Genomic DNA, 20,354 nt, shown 5'->3' with positions numbered 1-20,354 from the left:
TGGGTAAATACTAACGAGTGCACTTGTTGGATCATTTAGTGAGAGTATATTTTGTTTTGTAAGAAACTGCCAAAATATCTTCCAAAGTGGCTTATCATTTGCATTATTTCCAGTAATGAATGAGAGTTCTTTTGCTCCACATCCTTGTCAGCATTTGGTGTTCCAGATTTGTGCCATTCTAATAGGCATATAGTGGTGTCTCACAGTTGTTTTTTCATTTTCATGTGGGAGAAGGCAATGGCAACCCACTCCATTACTCTTGCCTGGAAAATCCCATGGATGGAGGAGCCTGGTAGGCTGCAGTCCATGGGGTCGCTAAGAGTAGGACACGACTGAGTGACTTCACTTTCACTTTTCACTTTCATGCATTGGAAAAGGAAATGGCAACCCACTCCAGTGTTCTTGCCTGGAGAATCCCAGGGGCGGAGGAGCCTGGTGGGCTGCCATCTATGGGGTTGCATAGAGTTGGACACGACTGAAGTGACTTAGCAGCAGCAGCAGCAGGTGTCTGTTAAGGTTTTTGGCCCATTTTTAAATAGGATTGTTTGTTTCCTTATTAAGTTTTAAGAGTTCTTTGTATATTTTGCTCAGCAGTGGCCACAGGACTGGAAAAGGAGAGTTTTCATTCCAACCCAAAGAAAGGCAATGCCAAAGAATGCTCAAACTACCACACAATTGCACTCATCTCACACGCTAGTAAAGTAATGCTCAAAATTCTCCAAGCCAGGCTTCAGCAGTACGTGAACCGTAAACTTCCAGATGTTCAAGCTAGTTTTAGAAAAGGCAGAGGAACCAGAAATCAAATTGCCAACATCCGCTGGAAGCAAGAGAGTTCCAGAAAAACATCTATTTCTGCTTTATTGACTATGCCAAAGCCTTTGACTGGGTGGATCACAATAAACTGTGGAAAATTCTGAAAGAGATGGGAATACCAGACCACCTGACTTGCCTCTTGAGAAACCTATATGCAGGTCAGGTAGCAACAGTTAGAACTGGACAGGGAACAACAGACTGGTTCCAAATAGGAAAAGGAGTACGTCAAGGCTGTATATTGTCACCCTGCTTATTTAACTTCTATGCAGAGTACATCATGAGAAACGCTGGGCTGGAAGAAGCACAAGCTGGAATCAAGATTGCTGGGAGAAATATCAATAACCTCAGACATGCAGATGACACCACCCTTATGGCAGAAAGTGAAGAGGAACTAAAAAGCCTCTTGATGAAAGTGAAAGAGGAGAGTGAAAAAGTTGGCTTAAAGCTCAACATTCAGAAAAGGAAGATCATGGCATCTGGTCCCATCACTTCATGGGAAATAGATGGGGAAACAGTGAAAACAGTGTCAGACTTTATTTTTGGGGGCTCCAAAATCACTGCAGATGGTGATTGCAGCCATGAAATTAAAAGACGCTTACTCCTTGGAAGGAAAGTTATGACCAACCTAGATAGCATATTCAAAAGCAGAGACATTACTTAGCCAACAAAGGTCCGTCTAGTCAAGGCTATGGTTTTTCCTGTGGTCATGTATGAATGTGATGGATTGTGAAGAAAGCTGAGTGCCGATGAATTGATGCTTTTGAACTGTGGTGTTGGAGAAGACTCTTGAGAGTCCCTTGGACTACCTGTCCATTCTGAAGATCAGCCCTGGCTGTTCTTTGGAAGGAATGATGCTAAAGCTGAAACTCCAGTACTTTGGCCACCTCATGTGAAGAGTTGACTCATTGGAAAAGACTCTGATGCTGGGAGGGATTGGGGGCAGGAGGAGAAGGGGATAACAGAGGATGAGATGGCTGGATGGCATCACCAACTCGATGGATGTGAGTCTGAGTGAACTCCGGGAGTTGGTGATGGACAGGGAGGCCTGGAGTGCTGCAATTCATGGGGTTGCAAAGAGTCGGACAGGAATGAACGACTGAACTGAACTGTATATTTTTCATTAATGGTCCTTTTTATAGATGTGTCTTTTGAAAATATTTTCTCCTAGTCTGTTCTCATTCTTTTGACATTGCTTTTCACAGAGTAGAAAATTTTAACTTTAATATAATTTTCAGTGATTTCTGTCACAAATCATGCCTTTGATGTTATACCTAAAACTCATTGCCATATTCAAGGGCATTGAAGTTTTCTCCTATGTTATCTTCTTGGAGCTTTACAGTTTCGCATTTTACATTTAGATCTGTGACCCATTTTGAGTTAATTATTGTGAAGAATGTAAGGTTTTTGTCTAGATTCAAGTTTTTGCATGATGGAAGTACAGGTGTTCCAGAACCATTTATTGAGAACACTATCTCCTTTCCATTGTACTGCCTTTGTTCTTTATCAAAAATTAATTAGCTGTATTTTTCAGGGCCTATCACTGGGCTTTGTATTCTGTGCCACTGATCTATTTTTCTATATTTTCACAGTTACCATACTGTCTTGATTACACAGCTTTATAATAAGTCTTGAACTTGGGCAATGTCAGCCCTCAACTTTGCTCTTTTCCTTCAATACTGCATTGGCTATTCTGGGTCCACAGTTTCTTCCTATGAACTTTAAAATCTGTTTCAGTCATTTGCTTTTCCTTCTGACAATTCCACAGTTTCCTGATTACTGTAGCTTTGAAATCTAGTAGTAAACCTGAAAGTTCCTTTTTAAAATTCCTCAACACTGTTTTAGCTACTCTAGTTCCTATGCATTTACCTAAAAATTTTAAAATCAACCTTGTTAATTTATAGACAATGTAAGGATTTTGACTAGGATCACACTGGAACTATAGACCTGTTCGAACAGATGCAACATCTTAGTGTTTAGTATTTCCATGGTAGAAATTTTCCATCTTTTATTTTTGACCTTTCTATATTCTTATGTTTAAAGTATGTTTCTTGTAAACAACAAATGGTTTTTTTTATCCATTCTGAAATTATTTGTCTTTTTAAAGGCCATTTATATTTGATATAACTAATAACACATTTGAGTTTTCTATCTTGCTCTTGTTTTCTATTTACCTCATCTGTTCTTTGTTCATTCGTTCTTCCTTTCCTGCCTTTCTCACATCAATCAACTGTGGTTGACAATTCAATTTTATCTTCTCTATTACCTTCTTTTGTATACCTATAGTATCATTCTTCCACTGGTTCCACTAAAAGAGATTCACCCTTAATACTCTATATCTTAAATCACTACCAAATGCAAAAACAGTATTTTAATCTTTCCACATAATGGTTATTGCTGTTATATGTTTGACTTCAATATACATTTTAAACCCCACAGATAGTCTTATTATTTATACTTTAAACAGTCTTTCGATCTTGTCATACATTTACCTTGTCTGGAGCTGTTTATTTTTGCTTATCCTGCTGTGATTTATTCCAGAATCACTTTCCTTTACCTTGAAGAATATCCTTGTAGTTTATGGCCAGCTTGCAGTGAATTCTCTTAGCTTTTGTCTGAGTGTATCATTTCCTACCTTCAATTTTAACTTTTTTTCCAGTGGATCTAGAATTCTAGCTTGATGGATTTTTTTGTTCCTTTCAGTACCTTAAAGTGTCTTTCTATTATCTTTTGGCTTCCATGATTTTCTGCTGAAGTCAGTGTTCATTCATATTGTTCCTCCAAAGGCGACATTTTTTTTTTCTTCTGGCTGGTATAAATATTTTCTTTTTATCTTTGGTTTTCAGCAACTTGAATCTTACTGACCTAGTTGAGGTTTTCTTTGCTTTGGGTTCACTGAACTTCTTGAATTTCTGGGTTGACATCTTTCATCAAATATGGAAAGTTCTCATGCATCATTTCTTTGAATATTGCTTCTGGGCCTCCTTCCTCTTTCCTGCTAGTCTCTGTGGACTTATGTTTGACATCATCAGCCCTATCTTCTTTTGTGTCCAAGTGCCTAGTTACTTCCTGATTTAGCAGTCCAAAGAGTTCATTTAATTCTTAATTGAATTCTTTTTCACAGAATGCAATAATCTACTGAAATTCTCTGAACTCATTTACTGCATTTCCAGGGTAGTATATTTAATATGTTATTTATGGTTATTTAAAAGTCCTTGACTATTAATTCCAGAACATTTCTTGGTCTCTGTCTATATTAAACGTATTATTGTGAATTGTCATCAAAGTCCTTTCTTCTTTGCATGTCTGGTAAGTTTTTATTGCATACCACCTTTTTGTACGAGTTCCAGCTTTGGTGTTCTTCCTCAAATGAATTCTGAGCTTTGCTCTAGCAGATAACCTGTTTGTGGATCATCTTAATCTTGCAAGTGCCTAGTTTTAATTTTATTAGGGCAAATTTATTTTGGTTTTATTCATTTTCCTAGGGCATTATTTGTATGGCTCCCCTGGTGGTTCAGACAGTAAAGAATCTGCGGGCAATCCGGGAGACCCAGGTTCGATCCCTGGGATGGGAAGATCCCCTGGAGAAGGAAATGGCAACCCACTCCAGTATTCTTGCCTGGAGAATCCCACGAACAGAGGAGCCTGGTGGGCTACAGTTCATGGGATCGCAGAGAGTCAGAGATGACTGGGTGACTAACACACACAAACACACACACACACACACACACACACCCCCCACATGGCATTATTTGCACACTTAGTAACCTTCAGGAGGGTCTCAATCAAATGTCTAATTTGTTTACCAAAGTCCATTCTGGCTGAGTCCCAACTTAAATCTCTCTCCAGAATTGTGATTTACATGATCTCAAATTTCCACTTCTCAGCCACTATACTGTATCAGGGCTCCAGAATCTTGCCCCTGGGACTATGCAGCATGGGCATTCAGCTAAGGAACTCTTGGGAATTTCCACAGAGACTTGTGGGGTTTTCTCTCTGTGGCCCTCTCTCTGCCAGATGATTTCTCTGGTGCCCTTAAGTTACCTTTGCAGCTCCAAGCTTTTGAGCTGCATGTCCGCTGCCTGGTGAAACTTCCTGCTTTGTCTCAGCCTCCCAGTACTTCTATTGGAAAAAAAAATGGCCCCAAGGGAAATATCTGTGTGCATGGGCTCCTCCCTTGCCTTCTCTGACTCAAACATTGTAGCCACCCTGACTTTGGCTGCTGTTAATAACTGAAAATGTAGTGTTATATATTTTGTCCAGGTTTTGTAGTTATTTCATGATAGAAGTGTTTAAGTGTGCTATTGGCTATCTATCTTGTCCATATCCAAAGTCTTGTCTAATAATTGCATGAATGAATAAATCTTATGCTCACCCTGTTCTTTTTAAAAACAAACATAAAATGCAGGATTTCAAAATATGTTTTAGTTTATCTCCTTTGTATTAGATCAACATCCAAAGTAAAGTACTCTTTGGGTTCTGATTTTGGCATCCTACAAGTTAGCACTGCCCCTCATAATTGTACTATTCTTAAATCTAACAAGTATCCCTTTTATATTTTTCTCTTAAATATAACTTGATAAATCTGCTGAACAGTAGGGCAGTAAGCTCAGAATCAAACATCTTACTCTGATCTAGCGAGAATCTACTTACTAGGATATTTGTGCCAATTCTGTCCCAACTGTTAGTTTTTAGTTTGTTCAATATTAATGTAAGTTTACATTAATGTAACTTACATTCATGTAAGTTTACCTTGTTCATAAAGATAATGGGAAGGTTGGCTGAAATTAGAAAATGCCCTATGTATGAGTATAAGGGCTATTTACAAAGTGAAACAAAGTTAACCTGGTAAGATAGTTTTACTACATGGTAATTGTTTCCTATTCTTTTCTGACTACTGCCAAAAAATTCATTTTAGGATCTTCTCTGGAATATTGCCAGGAATCCATCTCTAACTTTATCATTGTATAGGTAACAGAATCTACTTTACAAAAATAGAACATTTCTATATGCCCATTTTTCTGGCCCTTTATCTGTCATTTATGGATTTACCAAATATTATCAAATAATTCCTGTTCCTACAGGCAAATAACAATTTTATGTGACAGGAAAGATACAGTAAATTTTAATTCATAATCCTCTTACTAACTATGTAATGGGCAATTTACTTTAACCTTTAAACTTCTGTCCTTTATTACATGGAGATAAAATGTTTGAAAATTTGCTTTGAAGATTAGGGAAATATATGAAAGCAACTATTATATATCCATCTGAGTTATCCAAACAAAATTGCATCTATATTAATACCATTGCCGCTGTAGTATTCTGCATATAATTCATCTGAGTTTGGATACTTGAACTAGTTTAAATAGCCTCGTATTTTCTCACTATCCTAATTGTCTCCATCAATGTTTAGTCCTTCCTCTCCTAAAGACAGCTCTGCCTAGAAGGGAGTACATAGCCTCAGAAAGGTATGTGTATATTTCTCTCTTTTCTTATTATTACTTATTTTCAAGAGACTTGCCTTTTCCTGTTTATTGTCTTGCTCCAGACAGAATTAACAAAATCATTTTGCCTCTTTTAACATTGTTAATAAAACTTTAATTTCATGCTGTGCTCTTTTTTTCTTATTTTTTTCCAGTTACCGCTACTGATGGTCTTTGCCCTTTTTCGCGGGATTCTCCCGTAATTTTTCCTTACCTACTCTAAAACACCCTTAGTCTTCTGTGGTGCAGCCTCACTGACATCTTTGCCACTTTGAGATCTCTCCACTTGTTCATATTTAGTAGCTGAAAGTAGTAGAGTAAGAAACTCATTTTTCCCTCTCTTCCTCCTTTCATTTCCCCCCTTTCTGTACTTCACTCCCCTTCTTTCTTCTTAGCTTCTCATTCCTCTTGTTATGAAATTTAAAAGCCTGTTTAGCAAGATCCTAGTGTTTTTCTTACGTTAAAAAAGCGGTGTCTGTGTGCGCGCGCACCTGTGTCCTTTTCACACACGTTTGTCTCATTTACTCCCAAGGCGTAAACTTCGAGAGAAGGAAAAGCCAGGAAGTCCTCTATTAGTACATTCCTCTGTATGAACAAACGCTCATCACATGTGAAAAAATAAATGCATCAGGCTGCTCTCTAGAGGAAGATTTTCAACCGAGTCGTATATTGTAATGGAGCTGATGTTCTTTCATCAATAAGTTGTCCCCAAGAAATCTACTTCCTTCCAATCCTTCCAAGCAGTCCAAGCAAACCAGTTTAGAAGAGAACACGACGAAACCAACTGACCGACTAAAATCTGTTCCTGAAGCACCGGAGGGGGGCACAATTAGGAGACAGTGTGTGGCCGCGCTGGGTGGGTGAGTCTCCCATCTCCTGGGAGCCCACCTGGGGAGAACGCTGGGCTCCTCCACAGCTGGGCGCTCTCGCCACCAACCCCACCCCCCTCTCCGCCCCACGCCAGGCGCAGCCGGCGGAGCGGAGCGAGCACGCGGGAGTCGAGCGCCACGCCAGCGGGGCAATTGGGCATGCTCAGAAGGCTGGCAGGTTTGGGTCTCACCCAGGCGGCTTGTGCATTACACCAGCTCGCAGCCCGGGGAGGAGGAGGAGGACCGGCGTGGGGGAGGAAGGGAAGGAGGAGCGGCCAGCAGTAGCCACGACCGCCACCACCAGGCAGAGGAAGAGTTAGTGAGGAGGGAAGACCTCCCACTTGAAGCGCCTGGCGTCTGCTTGTGGAGAAAGAGACTACGATAAAGGAGGGGACGGGAAGAAGGCGGCGGCAGGGAAAGAAGTGAAGGGGGAGATAGAGGGAGAAAGGACGTGAACTGAAAGGGCTAGAGCGCGCAGGGAGCCCCAGGCGCGGGGGCGGCAGTGCGGAGCCGGGAGCGCTGCCGCTTGGGCAGGTGCCGCGGCCGCTGCCCGGAGGCGGCATGTGACGCGCGGCCGCAGCTGCCCGCGGGCAGAGCGCTCTCGGACCCGGGAGCGCACATCGCGGGGCAAGTCGGTGCCATCCCGAATCCCCACGCTCCTCGTCAGTTCGCCTGGGCGGCGAGGGCTCTTCTGGAAAGACGAGTGATGAACCGAAGGGTGGCCCCGGGCTTGGGCGCTCAGTCCTAGGACACTCTCTTCCTGAACGCTGAGCGGGAGGCGACCAGCGCACAGTGGACCGGGCGCCTCCCGCGCTTCGGGGGATCGCGGACGACCGGCGCGGGACGGCCACCTGGAGCGCAGCGGCCAGGTAAGGACGGCCTCCGCCAGCGCGGCGCTGGGCAAAGCGGGTGGCGGTAGCGGCTGACCGGGTTTCATGCCTTATCGCGTTGCAAAACGAGGAAAAAGTTTTCTGCGCGGGTAGGAAATGTCCTTTCTTTGGGGAGTTTAAAGAGGGTACTGGGGAGGGAGGAGACAGTTGGTCTGTCGATTTCGGGGGGAGAGCTTGAACCTGGGGAGCGCGGAATCTGATGCGGAGTTGGAGTTCTAGGACCGGAGGTGGGGAACGCCGGGGTGACACCATGTGCGGGGAGAGCGACTGGAATAATAGGAGTGGTGGCCGGGGAAGAACCTGGGATGTCCGCCCCCACCCCGGCTCTTCTTCGCTTGGATTCTCTGTCCCCCGAATGCGGAATCCGAGGCAAGGTGTGTCCGGACAAGAGGAGCTTCTTGGCTTCGGTATGTGTGTGTGTGTGTGTGCGCGCGCGCTCGCGCGTTTGTTGTGTGTGTCGGTCCCTCTATTTGATTTCCTAACGCTTTTAAGAAGGCTAAAGCAGACACCTGCCACCCTCGCAGTGGGGCCGCTAGTTGAGATTGCATTTCGCTGAGAGCGAAGAGGCAGATGTGGCACTTAGTTTAACACCTGGGCGAAGGTGCAGAGCCCGGGTGCGAGTCTTTACAGATCCAGGGAGAGCCGGATCTCCTCTCTGGAACCCTCCCCCAGGGCAGCCTCCTTACAGCTGGGTTAATTTCTGTGTGATTTTTAAGCTGTGGGGGCTGGAGGAGGGTTGATTTCGAGCAGCAGAATTCACTTGTCTACTTCGCGCTTGTGCATGTTGGAATTGTGATACTATTCGGCGTGTGTGCGACTCTCCTGGCACGCGGATTCGAAGTGGTAGATGAAGCAGAGGTTTGGGAATTGCATCCATATGGACAGATTTCAAAACGCAAACATTCGTTTGTCTGTAAGTGCTATTTGAACCTGTCCGATGGCTGTGAGGATATGCTTTCTTCCCGGTGTCCGTGTTTGCAGTGTAAAACGACGGCTGTCCTTAGGAGGTAAATGTATTTATCTAATCGTTTATGTTAAGGACACCGATTATTTCACTGTATGCTTTGCACAGACCTTTCTTTTCTCTCTCAGCCTCAGAATGCCAGCAAGCCAGCAATCCTCCATGTGAGGTCTTTCGGGGTCACGATTTGAAAAATAATCTGTGTGAAAAGTATGTCTGTGGGTTATGTAGTCCCAGATGATCTTATGTGGTGAGCTCATTATATTGCATGAAGCATCCATCACTATTTTTTGTGTTTAAAACAATGCCTCTGTATTTACTTATGAGGCCATACATGAAAACATACACTCAGAATGAGGAGAGCTGACCCTGGAAAAAATCCATAAATATAGACAGGTTTGTGGTAGCAGCTTATTAATTAAAACAAAAGAAAACCCTGAGGTCTTTTTGTTCCAAATGTGGTGGGATAGACATGGCGTTGGGTGCACCCTCTGGTTATGGGAGCTGGTATTGCGGAGTATACATAGAACATGCCTGCCTCTCCAGCCTGCATTCAACATGCCACAGCGGTATGGTCTTTATCATATGTTCCTAGCACTGGATAGCCTATCTTTTGATTTTGTTTGCAATGGTTTGTCGCAATTAGCTTAATATGTAATTAGCTGTTGTTGAGCTAGAAAGCACAGTAATTCTGAAATGTGTTTCCATATGGAAATATAACGAGTTTAAATTACTAATTTAAAATTAATTAATTACAGGTCTGATTTAGACTGTTTCTGTAGGCTTGGGAGGGTGCTATAAGATTGAATTTAATCTGAAAATAGTAGTATTGAAGTACTTATTTTTAAATAGAAACCAATATTTATTTCAGGATACTTGACATTTTAAAAAGAATATTGGAGAAAAAGTAAATTTTGAAAAGGATTTTTGATAATGTGTACTTTCACATGGAAAATTATGAGAAAAGTGTAACTTGGGAAAAAGGAAAGTATGTTTATGGAATTGGTTAAGATTTAAAGAATGATTGAGAGTGTTACAATAATGAGTAGTTCTGCATTAAACCTACATTTAAACTTACTTAGGAAACTTTTTTTAAGTTTAGGCAAATGAGTGCATATACATTATTTTTCTTCCTGGGACAAAAGGTAAATGTATAACTTCAAAAATTTTATTTCTGAAGAGTATTTAGGCACACTGTAAAGTTCTTTAGGGTGTACTCTTTCATTTATCTTCCTTATAAAGACAAATGATTTATTTCCTTAAAAAAGAAATTTTGTTCATTATTTTAGGCTACACTGTGAAAACATGAACTTCTTTGCATGATATTTTAGCTTTCAATTACAGACAACCTGTTGAACATGAGCCCCCCCCCCCAAAAAAAAAAAAATCACAGAACTAGAACTTCTTGAATCCATACCAGAAAACTGATTAAACAGAAAATTAAACTATCTGATTAAAAGCCAAGTTGCCTTATGTATTTGAACTTAAGAAAGTAATAGTTTTGTTCAAGTTTTTACCTAATATTTCCTCTATTATTCCCCAAGCCAACATGGTGTTCTTGCCTAATAAAGTTGTTAACATTGGCAAAATTAGTTGCTTACCCCTAAATGGCCTGGATGTTGTCAGTGTAACTATTAAGAAACTGGGTCTTGTTTGCAGTGCAGGGAAGTTTATGTAGAGAACAGCTGTGCTGTGGTGGCACTTCAGATAGGAGATGAATGAACTGTGACTCTCACAAAGCATACACCTCTGATCAGGATGCAAAGTGATGTGCCTGTCCTTCACTTATGAGACCTCATTTGATATCATAATGTATTGTGACTAACAGCATTATCCTCCCATTGTGGTTCTGAAGTATCAGTGAGTGACTGGAAATATTTTACACAATAAGTTGGTGAATTTAAAACACATCTGTCTTACCGAAGAATATCAAAAAGGCAAATGTGGCTTCAATTTAAAAAAAATCAAATCCCTCCACAGCTTTAAAAAATTAATCAGGATAATCAAACGTGTCTCCTGCTTAGTCCTCAAATGCAGTGCTTTTTAGGTGTGATGGCTGTGAAATGTTCCAAAAGATTTTTCATCTGTCAGTCCCATTTAGTCCAGTGAAATCCCTATCCTGGTTATTAGTCTTAACAGCACTTTGGGTTACAATTTCACCCTGAATGGAAAGCTTTAACTTTAGAGGGAAAATGTCAAGAGATCATTGAAGGAATTTTACAGGAGGCAAAGCTAGTCAAATTAGAAATTAATTTGTTTCTTGAATCGGACTGTCTGTATCTTCTCCATTAAGGAAGTGTTCCTTAATGTCAAAATCCAAGTAGTCTCTTTGAATCCTAAATCAGTCATCACTTCTTCCTCCATGGGCCCTTCACAGAAAGGTTGTACAGGTGCAAAAGGGACCCTTTTCCATGGTCAACTCAGCATCTGGAGGACCCTGAAAGTTACGTATCCTGGGCAGTACAGATCTGCATTTGCACTGTCCTCAAAGAAAGAAAGAAAGAGAGTTTTGTTGTGGTGAAGCTATTGCAAATGTTGAATCACAGTGGGCCACAGATGGAAAAGCATGTTCCTTCTCCAGAGCATGTCTTTCCCAGTGCACAGGTGAAGATGGTCAGGTAGTGGTTGTGGAGTGGCTTTGTGGTTGGAAGGCACAATGCCTGTGCACGTGCTTTCTGATCAGTCTCTAAAGCACTATGAAACGCAGTGCATGTTTTGGATGCATACCTTCTTTAATATTCCTTCGCCTGGAGCCCGGAGAGCCAGTTTGTAGGTGTCCCCCTGGCTCCGTAGTTGGCTGCTGTGTGTTCCTTTTTGTCCAGAAGTTTGGGCAGCTTGCAGACTCCCCTGCCTCTGGCAGGCTCTCCCCTTCAGGCTGGCTGTTTTTATTCTCCCACCTGTTGGAACTTCCTGCTCACAGGCTCCTGAAGGCCAAGTTCTCTGGCTGGCGTGCACCTTCTCAGACTTCCTCTGCGGCTTGCCACATGGACACAGGACCTGGGACCTACTGGCAATGACAGCAAGCAGGCAGGAGGGGTATTTGAGCCACTGCCATCTTCTTACCAGTTGTGCCAGCTCATCCTGAAGCCAGCCAGAATGAACATTTTGAGGAGAAACAATGGTGGAAGAAACCCATTTCCATGGTAGCTGGCAGACACACTATGGGCTTTGAGCTCTTGTCTTCCCCACCCCTGCTCTGGTGAGACTTGGGGTCTGGCCTTCCGGATTCATCAACCAATGCAACCCACAGAAGAGGGAAGTCTGAGATGGGTTTACCTGCCGTGACCCTAGTGAACTCTACTGATTCCCATGCCTAGCTAGCTTCAGTTTGTGCATCTCTCATTGTATTTGCCATTTCGCAGGACTGAACTTCTCCCCTGTATTCAGTTTGCCTTTGTAGGACTGAAGTCATTTTGGAAAGATTAGCATGACCTTGACAATTAATCTCCCTCTTTCCAAGACCTTCTGCCCAGAAGCAGCAGTCCAGTCCTTCTCTTGCCAGTCCCTGCTGCACCCCTAAAGTGGACAGACCCCTGGGCCTGAGGCACAGCCCACCTTGTGACTCTGTATCATTTCTGCCTGGAGACTTGTGCTGCCAAGTTCTACTTGACAGATCTCCTTGTGTGTCATTGTTGGCAGGATCAAATCTCTGTTCTCCATACTCCTCCTGGCCACTGTAATTTGAGTTGTTGACTCTCACTACAGAATTAATCCTTCATTAGGTCATTTGTTCTAGCCTAGCCCGTGCTTACTTCCTGTCCCCAGTGTTCCCTTGAAATCCGCACACCAGCTGAGCCATGACATATCCTACCTTCAGTCACCTCTATTGCAGGAAGTGGAGTTTGTCTAGACATCCTGGGTTGAGCAGGATATCCTCCAGTAACTACTGTTCAGGTCAAATTCAGGTGAGGTTAAACCAGAGTAAAATATCACCAGCCGGTTTCAGAGAGGAAGGGGCTGCCAGATGTCTCTTGTGAAGACTGTGCATTTATGATTATGTGGTGCTTTGATGGTCTCCTAAGGAAGCCTTCTCATCGATCATAGGTAACTATGGCCATGATCATTAGATTCACTCAAAAATATCCTGTCAGTAAGCTCTGGGAAAAGGGATCTGCTGACAACCTTTGTCAGTATTTTTGTATGTATTACTCCAGAGCAGATTACCTCATTAGAACTGGCTCTGGGACCCAGTCTGAAGAGAAACCTAGTTCCTGCTTATATAGGTACCATGTTTTGCCCACTGCTGTTTGAAGTTTCATCCAGCAACCTCTCACCTTCAATGTATCCCAGTCTAGTGGTATTGTGTAGACTCCAAGAATCCATATAAATTTCAAGTGTCACTACGTTCTGTGTATCTACATATCTATTTTTATCTCTATATTTCTAAATATCTCTATTTCTACATCTTTGTATCTATGTACAATCATTTTAGAGGATTATTGAGCCCAGTAGTTTTTGGTGATTTTCATCTTTTTTTGAGCTCAGCCGTCATGTGCAAAAGCACAACTGTTATGCAGAGATCCCTCAAATCAATTGCACCAGAAAGAAATTCTCATACATGCTGCATGCTTAGTCACTCAGTCATGTCAGAAAGAAATTCTCATACATGCTGCATGCTTAGTCACTCAGTCATGTCCTACTCTTTGCTACCCTATCCACTGTAGCCCACCAGGCTTCTCTGTCCATGGAATTCTCCAGGCAAGAACACTGGAGTAGGTTGCCATTTCCTCCTCCAGGGAATCTTCCCGATCCAGGGATTGAACCCGTGTCTCCTGTGTCTCCTTCATTGGCAGGCAGACTTTTTACCTCTGAAGCCACTGGGGAAGTCCCTCTTATACATAATATGGAAGCAAAGAGTCTTCTGTGTTCCTTGCCTGTGATTTCTCACATACATGATAATACCTGCCACATGTCTTACCTGGTGGGAAGGGAGCCCTGAAGGGAAACTGGCATTGCCACAAGGTTCCTTTACCTGGGGTCCTCCCATCTTCCCTTTTAACCCCCAAACCCTCCTCATCACACAGGAAGCAACCACCCTTTTTCAGCTTTCCTTGGGTGTGGCTATTATTCTGCTTTCCCTGGGATAAATTATTTTCAATCCCTCAGTTCATTTGATAATAAGAAACTAAAGACTTATCTGAGCAACTGGAGGTCACGTATCTTTGCTCTGAATTCTGGTTTTCTCAGTATTTTTAATATTAAAGTTGACAGTCAAGGGTAACCCAAGTATTTATGATTCTCTCTGAGAAAGTTAAGTTCATGAGAGTGTTTAACAAGTACATTTCAATAGTTACTTGCTTGAATAGAATGAGTGTGTCTCTGTGTCTGTCTCTATCAGGCATCTGTCTACCTACCTAGCTACCATCTCTTCTTTTCATTTACACACAGGGGTGCATATTCCTGTGGTAAGTTCCCTGTCGGTGTTCTCTAACATACTGGGTATGGTGGACATTGTTTTTCTGGAAGCTCAGGAGGGTGAGTCAGGGACTCCGCCTTCCGGGAGCAGGTGATCACTATGAGGTGAGAGCAGCTCAAGAAATCTCAGAGCAGGAAGGTGATGTTCGACATTGTATTCATTCCCTAGGGCTTTAAACAACACAAATGCACTGTCTCATAATTCTAGAGACCAGGAGTCTGAAACTAAGGTTTTGGCAAACACACTCCCTCTAAAGTCCCCAGGGGAGAACCTGTACTTGCTTTCTGCAGCTTCAGGCATCTGTCTGCATTCCCTGACTTGTGACTGCCTCTAGTCTCTGCCCTGGAGTCAGATTGTCTCCTGTCTTTCAGTCTATGTGTCTCCTCCCCTGTGCATCCATCTTATAAAGATACGTGTGATTGCATTCAGGGCTCACTCAGAAAATCCAGGACCAGCTCCTCCTTTCAAGAGCCTTAGCTTTACCACACCTTTACCATATTAGGCCATATTCACAGATTTGGGGGATTAGGATGTGGGCAGACATATCTTTTGGGAGACTGTCATTTGGCTCACAACAGAAGTCATCAGTGAAGAGCATTCTACTTTATGACTCCCCATTGGTGATCATCCAACTGTGTAGTTTGTACAATTTGAGAAATTAACACTCGTAATGCACTTCATTCCATTTTCGGAGAGCAGGGAGAGGCAGAACCTCCTTTTAACTGAGCCAGAAATCCAATTCCTCCTCACTGTGCTTGTTGGCCTTCCTAATCATTCTGAGAGTTATGATGAGAATACCTCTGATCTTTCTTCCATAAGAAAATCTTTAAAGTTCAACGGCTTAAAGTTAAGTCAACCTAGTCCTTTGCACCCCTTCTAAATTTTCATGTTCATCCTTAACCTTTTCATTTACACTCGATGAGTAGCATCCACATGTCTTTAATTTTTACCAATTTCTGACTCTGTTTGTTCTGTGACTTCCATCTTCACCAGATTCACAGAAATGACTTAGCCAAAAATGACCTGTCCCCTGTTAGTCACAAAACAAGAGGCCCTTTTCTGGGCATCCCCTTTAATCTCTTAGCAACACCTTCAACCTCCCTTAATTTTCAAAGCATTGTACTTTGCTGATTCTCTTCCCCTCTGGTTCCTCTTTATCCTCCAAGCCTCCCTGCGTTGACTCCTGAGCAGCATGAGGTTCTCAAAGACTTTCTCCTCGGTTGACTGGCCTGCTTTTCCTGCTCCCCTTTCCTTTTGTGACTCCATTTATTGTCAAGGTTTCCAGTACTCTTCAATGTGGATCATCCATATCATCTCCAAACCCAGTGTGGCTCCTGGAGGGGGCATTTCCATGAGCCTGCTGGACAGTAGCCTTCATTTCTTCCCTCTTCACCACACTCCTTTGAGGTTTCCTGTTCCTGTGCATAGCGTCAGCATCCTATGGCTCCAAATTTTCTGAGTAATCTTGATTTACTCTCTTCCTTCATTTAGATACCAAATTGTAATAATTCAGCCAAATAATAGCTCAGCCTCTTGGCTTCTTTTTTTCCCACTACCTACCTACTTAATTCATGGCTTTTCCAACTTTTATTTGCAGTCAGATCACGTGGGAATCTTGTGAAAAGGCAGATTCTGATTCAGGAGGTCTGGAGTGAGGGCCTGAGAGTCTGCTTTCCCAACAACTCCAGGTAATCAGGTGCAATCAGACCTTTATACCTTTCTGTTAGAGTCTCTGGGTTTTCCAGGTGATTTTATTGACTATATTGTCTTCAAATACACTTTAGAGATTACTTTTATTGAAGACCAAATCTGATCATTTTTTTTCTCCTATCCTGATATGAGAAAAACTTCACTGATATCCTTTATGCTATCTATTGAATAGCAATGAAATCAGCTTCCAGCTAGCATTCCATATGGTCCACGGTTTGGATTTACATTAAATTCAGTCTCAAGTCTCAAGGTTACATTGACTTTACCCACCCTACTTGCTGTTGTGAATACCCTCTGCCATTTTCATGACTTTTTTATGTTCTCATGCTACTTGGAATCACTTTCTTCCACATCCTCATGGGTCCAAATTTTAGCAGTTTGTCAAGGACAAAGTGCTCGAAGTGACACTTTTCACTATGAATTGATCTTTTAGTAACTTTATCAGATTCTTGGTTTTACCACTGATCATATTCACTTATTTGTGTGTGATAGCTTACAGTGTGTCGGATTCCTGATCTCCCAGGAAGACTTAGTTTTGGGACCAGGGATCAGAGTTGATCACTCAAGAGCTTTTGTGTAGCAGAGTTTTATTAAAGTGAAAAAGGGACAGAGAAAGCTCCTGACATAGACATCAGAAGGGGGATGGAGAGTGCCCTGATTACTAGTCTTAGCAAGGGAATTATATACTTTTTAAATTGGCTATTACAATAAATCAAAAGAATGTCTCAAGGTTGTAAAGATCTTACTAGACCCACTCCCATAATATACATTCTAAAATAACAGGATTAGTCGGAAAGTTTTCAAGAAGGAGAAACTGTCCTCAAGCAGGATACATTGTTGTTATATAATCGTTAGTACAGAGTTAGAACTGAGTTGTTTGTTGTGTAATCATCAGTTCAGGGCTTAAAGAAAAAAAAATGTTTTATGTGACTAAGACTAAGGAATGTGGAGAGAGAGGAAAAAAGGACATTTGTCCTTTCCTCCTTCTTGAGAATTCCAGACCCCTATCTCCTCCTCAAGAACCCCAGACCCTTCTCCCCTCCTTGGGGACCCCGGACTTCTTATCAACCTGCCTAGAAATTGACTCTCATGCGTGTGTATAAGTTGTTTCAAAGACTAGAGTGTGAAGTGCTTGAATGATGCCATGTTTCATTTGTCTAAAATGAAGTACTTATTACAGAGTCGCACTCATAAATGCTCAATGTATGTATGAATATGCAAAATATCATTTTTCTGTTTTTCTTATTATAGAAGTAACATGGGTTACACCAAATTCAAACATGAAAGAAACATATTATGTGAAAACTAAAAGTTCATCATGATCCAGTGCCCCCAAAGCAACATTTGATGCATTCAGTTCAGTCAGTTCAGTCGCTCAGTCATGTCCTATTCTTTGCGACCCCATGGACTGCAGCACGCCTGGCTTCCCTGTCCATCACCAACTCCCAGAGCTTACTCAAACTCATGTCCATCGATTCAGTGATGCCATCCAATCATCTCATCCTCTGTCAGCTCCTTCTCCTCCTGCCTTCAATCTTTCCCAGTATCAGGGTCTTTTCCAGTGAGTCAGCTCTTCGCATCAGGTGGCCAAAGTATTAGAGCTTCAGCTTCAGCATCAGTCCTTCCAATGAATATTTGGAACTGATTTCCTTTAGGATTGACTGATTTGATCTTCTTGCTGTCCAAGGGACTCTCAGCATAATCCTCTTATATTTTTCTGTACACATCCTAACACTTACTTTATACAAAACTGGAATAATAATACACTTTTGTGAGCTGACTTTCAGTATAAATCTACATTTTTAATTTTTAATCTGCAATGTGTTCTAAATGATTGATTGATTTCATTGCATAAAAATCCATCCACTTAAAGTGGCCCAGCAATATAGAAAAATGTTTGCTTTGAATTTCTGATTAGTTAAGCATGTCTGTATTCAGCATTTTCTCTGCCCCTAGAATTATAGTAGACACTTTGGATTTGTAAGAGTAACACAGAAATACTACCCCAAAAGACACAAGTTATGCCCCTGCCTTCAGGCTAATGTCAAACAATGGACTAATGGAGGCATGGTGGTGGTTTAGTCGCTAAGTTGTGTCCGACTCTTGCAACCCCATGGACTGTAACCCACCAGGCTCCTCTGTCAATGGGATTTCCAAGGCAAGAGTACTAGAGTGGGTTGCCATTTCTTTCTCCAGGGGATCTTCCTGATCTAGGGATCAAACCCCCATGTCTTGTATCGGTAGGCGGGATTTTTATTGCTGAGCCACCAGGAAAGCACAGTGGACATATAGTGGTCACTCATTTTGTTGCTAGATTAAAGAAGACATGCAGTCTCAGATTTTATATTGAATTTTAACCTTTTATAATGAAATTTAAGATTCTGTATTATTTAGATCCATAAAGAATAGGTGTCTAATTTTTAATTCTGAAGATATTTTTATTGGTCTAACGCACATGTGTGTATGTATGTTTGTTTTTATTTCATGAGTGAATTTAAGTTTGGAATGAAAAACAGAAAACCATTAAAGACTTAACAAAATCTTGTATATTTAATAAAACCACAATCTAGGGAGAATTGGAGAAGGCAATGGTACCCCCCTCCAGTACTCTTGCCTGGAAAACCCCATGGACAGAGGAGCCTGGTAGGCTGTAGTCCATGGGGTCACTAAGAGTTGGACTCGACTGGACGACTTCACTTTCACTTTTCAGTTTCATGCATTGGAGAAAGAAATGGCAACCCACTCCAGTGTTCTTGCCTGGAGAATAACAGGGATGGGGGAGCCTGGTGGGCTGCCGTCTATGGGGTCACACAGAGTTGGACACGACTGAAGCGACTTAGCAGCAGCAGCAGCAGGGAGAATTAGACTGAACACCAACAGGGAGAATTATGGAGAAAAAATAAAGTGTATGATCTATGTCTTAGAATGCCAATAAGACACAGTGTAACACATCTGTTGAAAAAGAAATTTCTTTAGAAGTTTTAATCAATAGTCCCCTAAGAATTTTGAAGAGAGAAATCTTAATAATGATGAATGTTATTGCTACCCTATTTGTCACTTAAAAAAGTCAGTTTGTGGTAGAATTCTGGAAGATAATTTCCCTGGATAGTGGGAAAGCAGGTGTATGTTCAGGGAATCTATAGAGTTGTCAGCAGAGCTGGTTGTGTTTTATGAAGAGATACTTAAAAGTCGAGTGCCAGACAGTAAGGGGAGAAAACTCTGAACCTATGTGAGATTTCTGCAGTCTGAATCAATGAAATTATATAAAGAAGATTTCTACATCTTATCAAGTGATTTACCCAAGGCCACAAAATTAATATGCTTGGATCTTTTGACTCTGTGTCTGGTTTTCTCTATCCTTTCATGTTAAGTCACTTCCCAGGAATCAACTCACCTCTTCTCACTTGACAGCCCTCTCTGTGATTTCAGTTGCACTTAGAGCTTCCAGTATCAGTAGATGAATTCTGAAGAACAAAACTCTTCCCTTGGGCACTGGATTTCCATGCTGGCATCCTGCTGGACATTTCCATAAAGAATATCAATCAGGTACCTGTAATGTTCCATTTGGACTTTGGAATCCATCATTTTTCTCCAAAATACACCATTCCTCCTGTTTTTCCTAACTTAATAAATTCCATCACAGTCATCCTAGAGTGGACTTCCTAGTGGCTCAGTGGTTAAAAAAAAAAAAAAAATCTGCCTGCCAATGCAGGAGACTCAGGAGATGTGCGTTCGGTCCCTGGGTCGGAAAGTTTCCCTGGAAGAGGAAATATCAGCCCACTCCAGTATTCTTGCCTGGGAAAATCCCACAGACAGAGGAGCCTGCTAGGCTACAGTCCATGGAATCCCAAAGAGTTGGATGCAACTGAGCATGCACGCATCCTAGGAGCTCAAACTTGAACCATTTTGATTCTTTATTTCCTATATATACTCCTAAATCTTAATGGATTTCCCTGAACTGTCTCATCAGGTCCTTCCTTCCTGCACCACTTGCACTTCTCTGATACGCCTCTCTCCCACCACCCCCTTGCACAGCCCCAGTGGCCTCTGACTTGTCTTTCTACTTTGTTTGCTTTTATCTATTCTACAGGGAGATCAAAGTCATTTATAGTTTGACTCTCCGTAACTTTCTATCCTGTCTTCCTTCCGCCCTCTGCTGTGACTCTGTAGCCACACCAGCCTGCTTGAGGATCCTGGAATATGCCTGTTTTC

The 20,354-nt window shown here is 42.0% G+C and overlaps 1 protein-coding gene across 4 annotated transcripts in view; it reads left to right on the top strand.

Moving 5' to 3' along the window:
• Positions 1 to 5,194: 5,194 nt before the first annotated feature.
• The window catches only part of CHRM3 (cholinergic receptor muscarinic 3), a 558,540-nt gene continuing 543,380 nt past the window's right edge, over positions 5,195 to 20,354 (top strand). For 3 of the 4 annotated variants that reach the window (XM_086381534.1, XM_086381537.1, XM_086381536.1), the window contains exon 1: positions 5,195 to 8,034. The gene's annotated coding sequence lies outside the window, so the exon portion shown is untranslated. Of the gene's footprint in view, positions 9,063 to 20,354 lie in introns of all 4 variants that reach the window. The other variant, XM_086381535.1, reaches the window with a different exon arrangement.

This window comes from Bos grunniens, chromosome 28 (assembly GCF_055505025.1).
Source record: "Bos grunniens cultivar Pamir isolate PY7600 chromosome 28, Bosgru_T2T1.0, whole genome shotgun sequence".
In the NCBI taxonomy this organism is placed as follows: Eukaryota; Metazoa; Chordata; class Mammalia; order Artiodactyla; family Bovidae; genus Bos; species Bos grunniens.
Note: the sequence above shows the minus strand (reverse complement) of the source record. Positions and strands in the feature narration are given on the sequence as shown.